The following is an 8,229-nucleotide window of genomic DNA, read 5'->3' on the forward strand; positions in this document are numbered from 1 at the left end:
TAACTAAATAGTTAATGAAATAAACACAAGACATTTCACCTATCCATTTTTACACTCAAAAACATTTGTACTGGGCTTCCCTGGTGGCGCAGTGGTTGAGAGTCTACCTGCCGATGCAGGGGACACGGGTTTGTGCCCCAGTCCGGGAGGATCCCACATGCTGCGGAGCGGCTGGCCGTGAACCATGGCTGCTGAGCCTGTGCATCCGGAGCCTGTGCTCCTCAACGGGAGACACCACAACAGTGAGAGGCCCACGTACCGCAAAAAAAAAATAAAATAAAATAAAAATTGTACTGCATACTTAATTTTTAAAAATTGATATCATGCAGAATATTTAAAAAATCTGATTTGTATTTATTGGAAAATTCTTATTAACCTGTTGATGGGGTGTGGCAAAATAATTTATCAGGATTTGCTATAACATAGTTTCACAAACTACAGATGAGCTGATGCAACAACTCTTTAAAAATACCCATTTCTTTCTTTGAACCTGTTTGGTCTTGTTATGCCTTTTTTTTTCTTTCCCCTACACAGTGGATATTTTGTGCTCAGTAATAAATGATCTTTATTCCAAGGAATTTATGATTTTTATAACATGGAGTAGTGTAGTGTCTGATAAATCATTTCATCCATCTTTTTGCATCCATCTTGTTGGATCTGCACTGTCCTGCCTGTATGGCATCGATGGAGCCATGGTCACATACACAGCCTGGGGAACTCCAGGCATTACAGCTCCTGGTATTTGGATTCACAGATTCGCAACTTCTATTGATCCTGTTTTAAAATATTGGCTGGCTACATGTAGTCTTGTTTTTTTTTTTAACACAGGGATTTAAATTTGCTAATAAAGCTATTATTGGAACAACTGGAATAATCTGAATAGGGTCTGTAGACTAGATAATAGTATTATATCAATGTTAATTTCCTGATTTTACTAATAGTATCATGGTTATCATGAGACAGTTCTTGGTTTTAGGAAACACACATGGAAGCATTTAAGGATAAAGGGACATCATGTCTTCAATTCCAAAATGGTTCAGAAAAATAAGTGTGTGTGTGTGAATAGATAACTAATAAGAACCTGCTGTATAAAAAAAATAAAATTCAAAAATTCAAAAAAAATTTATGTGTGTATAAAGCCACTATGGTAAATGTTAACATTTTTTGCAGAATTTTTGTTTAATAAAATCATCCATTTTTTTCTTTCCTTTTTTTTTAAAAAACAGCTTTGAGATATAATTGACATATAAAAACTATATATTTAAGGTGTATAACAATGTTTTGATCTATGCATATATTGTTAAATGATCACCATAATTAAGCTAATTAACATATTCATCACCTCTACATAGTTACTATTTGTATGAATGTGTGTGTGTGGTGTGTATGGAAAGATCTAAGATCTATACTCAGTAAATTTCAAGTGTACAATACAGTATAGTTAAACTATCGTCACCATTCTGGACATTAGGTCTTGAGAACTTGTTCATCTTGCATAGCTGAACCTTCATACCCTTTGGTTACATGTAGTCTCACTGCAGTCAAATATGGTGGTTGAGACATGGGCTGGGGAACCCAACTGTCTGGTTCGAATCCTGGTGCCACCATTTACTGTGGCTTTGGGGAAATTAACCTCTTTCCTCCTTTATCAGTAAAATTAGATCATTATAAAATGTTTTTTAGTATTGTAAGGCTTAAAAGGTGATAAATGACTTACACTGTGTCAGAAACAAAGTACTCAATAAATGCTAGTTATTGTAATTATTAATGTTAAAAGTAGTAGGTGTTGTATAAAGGAAATAACCCACTAAATTTAACATCTACTGATGGGGACTTAGGGCCAAATGTTTTTCTGCTGCACTTAAGACCATAGCATCCTGATCTGATCCGACCAGGGATGGTGGGGTAAGAGCTTTTGGCAAAACAACGTGTTAAGCTAATTTACAAGAGGCGATCAATATAAGCAGGAGGGTTTGTGGTTTTCCAAACGATCTAGTCTGAAGAACATATGAATCCACATTTGCCTCGCTGAGGTCTGTCCTGGACCAAAGCACAACGCGCAGTGGCAGGAGGGAGCCGGGACAGTAATGTGAGGCAAAGGAGTAGAAAAAGAAAGAAGGGACTGCTGAACGGAGACATGTCCTGATAGGGAAAGAAAAGAAAGTTTTGTATCTTTCTTTGGACGTTGTACACATTCACAAGAGGCTCAGAGAGAGGTGATTTTTTTTCTGGCAACGGGCTCTGTCTGCATGCCCTTCCTGGTGTTGCCGTGATGGAAGGATTATCCACGTCTTCTGACCCCAGGAACAATGCCATGCACTTTTCAGTCCACCATGAGGATCCTGGGAGAGCCTTCCTACATCTCCTCAAATTGCTCTGATTGACAACCACCTGCAGGTGAGCCGGCCCCAGGCCCGCCCACCACACTCAGCTGTGACACCTGGAGGCCATTGGGGTGTGGAACAACCCGGAAGGAGGAGGCTTCAGCTTCCCAGTGTGGCTGCCCGGCTGCAGATTAGGGAATACGGGGTACTTTTCTCTCCTGCAAAGACCAGGGTCATCTGGCCAGGACTCCACCAGTGGACACCAATCTCCAAAGCAAGGCTCTTAGGTAAGAACAAGAAAACCAGGAGGGTTAAAAATAACACAATTGCAGGGGCTTCCCTGGCTGGCCGGTGGTTAAGACCCTGCGCTTCCAATGCGGGGTGGTGGGGGGAGGATTTGATCCCTGGTCAGGGAACTAGGATCCCACATGCGGGGGGGCCGGAAAAAAAAGAAAAACACAACTGCTTTTTTTTTTTTTTTTTCTAACAGCAGTCTGTGGTGGAAAAGAGAAAAATTTTGGTGTGCATGACATTTGGACTGAGGTGTCTTGGGAAATATTGCTCACACCATGGTGTTATAATCCATTTTTATTGCTTAGAAAGAATTTTAATGGAAACAAGGTCTCTCTGAGTCATGGTGTATAAAATAATTTTATTCCCGCTTAAAATAATGACCCCATTTAAATTCGGTAGAGGATGACCAAAAGAAACATCATCAGAAAAGACTGGTAATCTATCCCCTCTGTGAATGAGTTTGCTCAGAAGAAGCTGTGAAAAGGAGAAAGAGCATTAGGACTATGAGCTATCTTTCCACAGAATCAGGAAGTGTATTTTTTTTTAAAAAAGAGGAAATTAAACATATTCTTATTGGAACCCATGTGTGTACTTATTCTCATTTGGTAAAGATAAAAACTTCTCAGTAAATTTTTTTATAGGCAAAACCTTACTGAAATTTAATTCTGCTTTTCACGATAATGAAACGGATTAAAAAAAATGACAAGCGGGCCTCCCTGGTGGCGCAGTGGTTGAGAGTCCGCCTGCCGATGCAGGGGATACGGGTTCGTGCCCCGGTCTGGGAGGATCCCATATGCCGCGGAGCGGCTGGGCCCGTGAGCCATGGCCGCTGGGCCTGCGCATCCGGAGCCTGTGCTCCGCAACGGGAGAGGCCACAACAGTGAGAGGCCCGCATACCGCAAAAAAAAAAAAAAAAAAAAAAAAAAATGACAAGCAATTTAGAAAAAACTTAATTCCCTGTAACAAGCAGGTGTTGAGCATATATGTGGTGCCCGCCTGTGTGGGCTGATGCTACAGAGGATTCAAGAGGAGGCTAATTGGTCGTGCAAATAAGACATGTAAGAAGCCAGTAATGACCTGTAATAATGAACAGGAGAAAGCAGCTCCCCAGTGTGGCTGTCCAAGGATCAGCTGGGAGGCTTAGAAAGACCCAGGTTCTTGGATCCTATTCTCAGATATTCTGACTTAGCAGGCAGGGCGGGTGGGATTGAGAATTCATGATGTTAAAAAGCTGCTGTGATGAGTCTGATGTTCAGTTTGGTTGAGTGGCTGGACAAATGATGTATTCGGAGTAAACTTGTGTTTGGATTCTGGTTCTGCGCACAAGTTACGGTGAGGCCCTCACCTCTCTTGCCTCTGTTTCTTTTTTTTTTTTTAATTTCTTTGTTTTTGGCTGCAATGGGTCTTCGTTGCTGCATGCAGGCTTTCTCTGGTTGCAGTGAGCCGGGACTACTCTTTGTTGCGGTGCACAGGCTTCTCATTGTGGTGGCTTCTCTTGTTGCGGAGCATGGGCTCTAAGCACACAGGCTTCAGTAGTTGTGGTGTGCGGGCTCAGTAGTTGTGGCTCACTGGCTTCTCATTGCGGTGGCTTCTCTTTGTTGCAGAGCAGAGGCTCTAGGTGCGTGGGCTCAGTAGTTGTGGCACGTGGGCTCGGTAGTTGTGGCTCACGGGCTCTAGAGCACAGGCTCAGTAGCTGTGGCGCACGGGCTTTGTTGCTCCGCGGCACGTGGGATCTTCCCGGACCAGGGCTCGAACCCGTGTGCCCTGCGTTGGTAGGCGGATTCTCAACCACTGTGCCACCAGGGAAGTCCCTTGACTCTGTTTCTTAACCTCCCTGACTTTTGGGAGTTTCGTCTGTATAGTGGGAGGGTGTTGCTGCTGGTGAGAACAGCGAAGTTGACAGAAAGTCTTTCAGGCTCTGTGTTGTTTATAAGCGGCTCATAAATTGTATGTTAAAGGGGGGGCCCAATTGTGGATGTTATTTTTAATCCTCAGGGATCACTATTAATCTCTTGTCAAAGGAACCATAAAAGTGTTCAGAAGAACCCTCCACTTCCTCCCTCACCTGTCTTTTCTCTTTCCTCCCCCTTCTCAGCTGTGCTTGGCTGAGGATCCAGTTTAGGGGACTGTTCAATTTGACTGAAGAGCTGGTTGAGGGCCGTTTTGAGAGCAGAAGGTGTCAGTGAGAACCTGGGAATGCTGAAGGGCGAGGAACGTAGGGAGAAGCCAGACGGAGGGGTCTGCTCCACTTCCTGCCCCAGGAGAGCAGAGAAGAATTATTCTTGCCATAGGAGCTTTGTGGCACCATGACCTAGGGGCTTCCTGGGAATGTGAGACACGCAGGCCTGGCCAGGCTGGTAGACTGCCCAGCAGTTTGTCTTTTCACATGTTAGAAAAACTGTGATCAATCTTGATCTCAAGACACAAATGATTCAGATTTCCATTTTGTTTTGTTTTTAAGAAAACTAATGCTGTTCAAGGCCCTACCTGTGAGTGGCCTGGTGGCACCTTAGAGTCCCCCCTGCCCTGGCCCCAATGGTCAGGATCTGCCTCCTGGTCATTTGGAATGGGAACCTCCTGTCTTGAATATTTTCATCTGAAGACATTTTATAGGTCCTTTGACAGAATATTGACATTCCCTGGACATTGAGAATCATGTCTGTAAATGGTTGCCCTCCTCTTTGATATAACAGTTATAAATGACTCAGAGTTGCTGGGATAAAAAAAAAAAAACCAAATAATCACCTGAAACCAATGACAGTCATGGGCCATGAAGTGAGGCAAATAATTAGTTCAATCCTCAGCACCTGAGGAGCAAAATCAACAGTTGAAACAGGGACTAGGCCAGGTGCAACTCTTAAAATTGCAAGGATTGGAAACTTGTCTTCAATTTAGGTGCATTTTCTGTCTTTGCAAGAGTTCACTTGGACACAACTTGTGTTACCCCTAAATTTCTCATCACCTAAGAGAAATCAAACTGACCCTAGAGGAAGGCACGTTATTGGTCAAAAAGAAATCAAAGAAACTGCTAATTGTGTTTCATTTCTTCTTTCTCTCTTTTTTTGCCTTCAAGGCTGGTCTTGCCAATAAAATACGTAGGGATTTTTCTGTAGACATTTGCTTTTAGACCAGGAATGTGTGAAGTAGGATGAGTTTAAATAAGGGCAGAGAAAGCAGCCCTGGAGTGAAGTATAGATCCCACCTGTCAAGCTGTGGCGTTTTAAGTCTTCCTGGATGAAGGCAGATGAGCTCTGTCCCGTCTTTTCTTGTACGTGAAGAACGAATGGGCTGTAGAAAAGGAAGTCATGATCCTAACTTCTCTTTGTTTCTTGGCCTCCTCTGACTCTCACATCCCCTTTCAAATTATGAAACATGATTCATTCTTCATGCATGAATCCTCAAAGAAATGGATTGTAACAGCTTATTCCATGAGGAATATCCTTCCTGAATGTGGAATACTGCTTCCACAGAGCATTTATTGCCTGATGAACAAATGGGGCAGGTCAAACAATGGAAAAACCAATTAATAATCTAATTATGGCCTCTCAAATGCTAAAAATGTCTAATGTTCCATGTCCCAAAGTGGTTTTAAATATTGCCACAAATAGACTAAATTAGAATTCTATGCCACATCCTCCTCCCTCCCCCCAATTTAGCAAATGTCTTTAATATTGATGAGTTGGGGTCAACTTCTGAATTACTATAAATCCATTCAGGGGCTCAAACAGTTTCTTACAGGCTCAGAAAAAACAATGATGGAAAAGACATTAGGTAGCCTTTGAGGTACATTCCCTGACCTATGTTTAACCTTCATTTAGTACAGATGAGAGAAAACCCAGGTTCTTTCCATATTACTTGTAGAAGTCACAAAGGAATTATTCGTAATTTTTTCCCCAATGGACTCAATGCAATCCTTTGAGCCTAGAACTTCATGTGAACCTCTCAGATTTTGCCTTGTCATTGTGTACCTGTGTTGTACCCTTTGCATGATGTTCTCATCTGGGCATCCTCGGGCTATAGTGATGGCTCAGTAATGGGAATTTGTGTAATTAATCTAGGACAGGTTTCCATGCTGCCTGCATTGCCTCTGACTTGCAATAGAGCCAAGTGCTGCTCACTAATAAGAGGAGAGACACCTCGTGGCAGTTGGTTATTTCGGGGGAAGGAGGTCAATTTGAAAGGAAGAAAGAAGGCAAGAGTTAAAATATAGTGTGTGATGTTGGAGGGAGAGTGAATTGTTGCATCAGACATAGGACAGCTGGGGGCTACATGTGGGAGAAATGGCCACCAGGCTAGGAGGCCACCTTGATGGTGGTGAAGACCGTGGGCTTTGGAGTCGAAGGACCTGCCTTTGAATCTGGCTCTGTTGCTCACAAGCCGTGTGACCCTGGCTAAGTTACTTACCTTTTCTGAGCCTTGGTCACCTCATCTGTAAAATGGGAATAATACCTGCCTCACAATGTTGCTGCGAAACACCTGGTGCTTGGTAAGCTCTTGATTAATGAGAGTGGCTATTAGTTCCCTTATTCACCATAAAGAAGGTGAGAGCAGGGTTTGAGGTGAGGGAGAGGTGTTCTTCTGGCTCTAGTGAAGGGTTTATAGTTCTTTTGAATTTGGAAAAATTCCCTGGAAGGGGCCTCTCTGATCCTACTTTTAGGAAGGTCCACAGAAGGTAACTTATTGTCAGGCCTCTGTTGGGAAGTATCTTCCCATGAAGCAATAGGAATTTATTAATTTCCAATGTCTTTTCACCATGCAGACATGCTGCCCTCATGGAGCTTACCCCTAAGTGGGGAGACAAGATTACCAGACAGAGGCAAAACAAGAAATAAGGCATGGTTAAGTTCCCAATTTTGTGATCCAGAGAATAAGATCTGGAATAGTTCAGGGGAGGGAAGGCATCTTCCTGAGCTGACAATAGGCTGGCCATCTATCCTGGGAAAGTCTTCATTCCCTGGCAAGCTGGGATGGTTGATTATTCTACCTTCAGAGAGAATATTGATGACGCCAGAAGGGTTCCTCTGGATGGCTACCTTCTCTCTCTGCAGACTTACCTACAACTTCACCCCAGCCATGGCTTTTCCTCAAGAATCAGATCAAGGTGAGCTGCCTTCTATCCTTGATCCCAATCTCTTTTCCTTATCAGGGATCATGTTCTATTTAGTCAGTCTGTTCCTTTCCACTAGCTCCTTTTCCTATAGATACCCATTTAAGTCTCTCCTATCCTTGTAAATCCTTCCCCAATTACCCCCAATGGCCACTATCATTTTTTCTTACTTTCCTTGTCTAGACTTCTCAAAAATGGTAGGCTACACTCGTTGTCTCTTACTGTTTAACTTCCCATCCATTCCTCAGAGATGTGACGTTCACCCCCACCTGTCTACTGAAATTGTCCTTGCTAAGGTTATAACTGATGACCTCATTGCCAGATCCAATGACCATTTTTCAAACTTGTTGTTAATGGATATTTATGTTGCATTTGACATTGTTGATGATTCCCTTCATGAAACTCCTTAGTCCCTTGACCTCTGGGTCAGCACTCTCTTGGTTTTCCTTGGATGCTTCTAGGGTTTCTATTCTGTTTACTCCTAGGGCCCCTCTTGCTCTACCT

This window comes from Mesoplodon mirus, assembly GCF_964341445.2.
Source record: "Mesoplodon mirus genome assembly, chromosome: 9".
Lineage (NCBI taxonomy): Eukaryota > Metazoa > Chordata > Mammalia > Artiodactyla > Ziphiidae > Mesoplodon > Mesoplodon mirus.